Below are 3,359 nucleotides of genomic sequence, written 5' to 3'. Positions count from 1 at the left end.
GCAGCTGTGCACGCAAACCAAGGAAACTCAGTTCATTGGGTGCCTGGCTTCCGTGAGGCTAGCAGACACCAAGCTGTTTATCATGTGGTTAAAGCATGTTAAGTTGTGGCTTCCTCACCTTCATTAACTCTGAATAAATCATTCACATAAATACATGGACATCTTCATTTTTTATTCGATGCTGACTCACACGTAAGCCCTCTTTCCTCAAATTTCAGTTTGGTCACCTCATTGTGCCCACACCACAAATAACCGACATATGGCATCTAGACAGCTCAATCATTCACTTCTGTTCATTCAACGCCATCAAAGTTTTCATACTGAGATGGACAGAGTCTGAAGACATTTACAGTAAACCATTACTATAATCCTACTACCTAGAGAAGCGCTATTTTAAATAGAGATATGGTGTTGAGTAACATAAAATCCTTGACTTCATGGGACATTATCTTCTAGCATAGCGGTTCTCAAACTCGAGTACATATCTGAATCATGTGAGAGCTTATGAAAACAGACTGCTGAGAACCACGTTCACCTTACCTCCCAGTGCCTACTTCTTCTTTTTTTTTTTTTAATGTTTTATTATTTATTTTTGAGGCAGAGAGAGAGAGAGAGAGAGAGAAAACACACACATGCGAGCATGAGCAGGGGAGGGGCAGAGAGAGGAGACACAGAATCCAAAGCAGGCTCCAGGCTCTGAGCTGTCAGCACAGAACCCAATGCAGGGCCCAAACCCAAGGACCCTGAGATCATGACCTGAGCCTAAGTCAGACACTTACTGAACCACCCAGGTGCCCCACCCAGTGCCTGTTTCTGAATCAGGAGGTCTAAGGTGGGACCCAAGATTTTTCTAAGAAGTTTCCAAGGGATGTTGTGGTTTTTCTGGTTCCTTACTTGGAGAACTACTCTCCTAGAATGTGTAGATCCTCCCTTGATTTCCAAATCAGGTCAGCTACTTCCACTTGGCATAGAACAAGGATACAGCAACATGGCACATTAGTTTTGAAAGATGCCTTAGTTCTCATATGAAATCAAATTCACCTAAAACACTGATTATTGATAAAAGATACGAGTGAAGGAGATAAGTCAAGCTTCTCCGGTCTTGATACGGGAAGAGTGAAAACTGCCTCAAACACCTATGCATCTTAAAAAACACAATACGAAACAGAAATTACACCCCTTGGGGCATCTGAGTGGCTCTATCAGTTAAGCATCTGACTTCAGCTCAGGTCATGATCTCATGGTTCGTGGGTTTGAGCCCCATGTCAGGCTCTGTGTTGACAGCTAGGAGCCTGGAGCCTGTTTCAGATTCTTTGTCTCTCTCTCTCTCTCTGTCTCTCTCTCCTAAAAATAAACACAAAATTTTTTACTTAAATTTTTCTAATGTTTACTTATTTTGATGGAGAGAGAGAGAGAGAGAGAGCAGGGGAGGGGCAGAGAGAGGGAGACACAGAATCCAAAGCAGGCTCCAGGCTCTGAGTTGTCAGCACAGAGCCTGACGCGGGGCTCAAACTCATGAACGGTGACATTGTGACCTGAGCCAAAGTCCGATGCTTAACCAACTGAGCCACTCAGGCGCCCCAGCTGTAGTCAGTTTTTCACATACTCTAGTAAGTGTCCTACCATCAAAGAGGTTTGACCAAAGAGAGTCCTAAATGGAAGTTACGGGGGCCGTGAGGACAGCTTTCTAAGTCATTTGGGCTGGGACACGTTATTTCAGCTTTTAGTTTCCCATTTTTATAAAACAGATGGAAGACTCAGAAGAACCAGAGCCCAAGAAAAGCAGAGGGTCTTCCCCTGGGACACAGGACACACCTGAGCCAAAGGATGGTGCCCCGGAGACAAATGAAATTTTTAATTAAAATATTAAAAAAAAAATTACACCTCTTCTTTGGGAGCTGGCTTTTGTTGTTGGTTTCTACGTTTGGTTTAACTCTACAGATCCTGTTTCTGATTACACTCCGTTTTCACCTACCTTAACAGAAAAATAATCGTCAGCTGTTTAATATTTTCTTTTAGTAATCACTTCAGTGGCCTCATTCTTCATCACCTAAGATGAACAAAAGCCAGTTAAAAATCAAGAAAAGAATATTAACAATGTGATAATGCTGTTGGCCCAGGCCATTTGATCAGTTCTTCCCCAATTCCCCTTATTCCTCCAGCCCCTTAACTAGAATTGTTACTGTTGGTATTCTTGGGTCCTCTGTGAATTCCTTCCACAGGATTTTCCTTGGAAATTTCATGTAGGATGCCAAGGCCCAGGGACATCTGCATGTGTATTTCCAGCCCTGTCCTTAAACGTGAATATAAATGACAGAGTTCCAGAAACTTATGAAATACTCCCATTCAAACACCTTGCAGCATCCCCTCGGACATGTGTTAAGACTGAACCCACCTTGCTTCCTGAATCCCTCATTTTTTCCCCCTTTTTCTAAGACACACAACCCTCCCAGCCATTCAGACTCAAAACCTTGACGCAACCTTTGCCTCATTAATAAAAAATATTGTAATAGCATCCAAGACTTAAAGAGCAATCACAAATGGTGATATGTTAAATGTGTACACCTGAGTAAACATATGTAGTTGTTTAATGACAAATAGCAGTTGAATTAATTAAAAAGGGTGGAGCTACGTAGAGCACTTAGAAAGCCGTCTAAAATATTGTAGATATACCTACAGAAAAAGTCTTCACAATAACCTTACAAAGTCGCTACTATTCTTACCCCCATTTTACAGACAAGGAAACTAAGCGAAGGGCTGTAAGATACTTTCTGTTCCAGCTCTTTGCCACTGGGTTCCTGTCGGGTTAGTTGGTTTCCTTCCTTGTCCTACCACCTTGCTTTCTTCACATTGTTCTTCCCTAGAATAACGTGCATTGTCCATCTCTACCTACTTTTTTTTAAGCCAGTGTTCTCCTCTGAGCCCCACTTCCTTCGAGGCTAGACCAATTCTCGCAGCCTTTTCTATTGCCTCAATATTTAAACTATCTTCCATACACTTTAGCACTGGCCGTTCGTGTCTCACGTGCACAGTTCTCTAGGCCTTTGGAGGTCACGACCTAATCTCCCTCCGCGCCCCTACAATCCCTGTTTCCAGGTATAGTTGGAAACGGACCCCCCCTCCCCCAAACATACGTTGCTGCTATGATGCACTGAAGGGTTGGGGCGTTGTGACAAATCTGTCGAACGTCCCCAAACCGGGTCTTCAGTCAGGACAGACTGAGGGGGATCCGCGCTCTGACCATGCTGCCTGAGCATCCTACGGAGAGCCGCGGGACGCGCGGCAGCTGCATACTGTGGGCGCCGGCCCCGGGAGACTGCAGGTGGCCTCCGGGGACGGCGGTAGGTTCGCAACCCCTC

Source organism: Crocuta crocuta, unplaced genomic scaffold, assembly GCF_008692635.1.
Source record: "Crocuta crocuta isolate KB4526 unplaced genomic scaffold, BGI_CrCroc_1.0 scaffold180, whole genome shotgun sequence".
NCBI classification, from domain to species: Eukaryota; Metazoa; Chordata; class Mammalia; order Carnivora; family Hyaenidae; genus Crocuta; species Crocuta crocuta.
The sequence above is the reverse complement of the archived record's forward strand: the minus strand, read 5'-3'. Positions refer to the sequence as shown.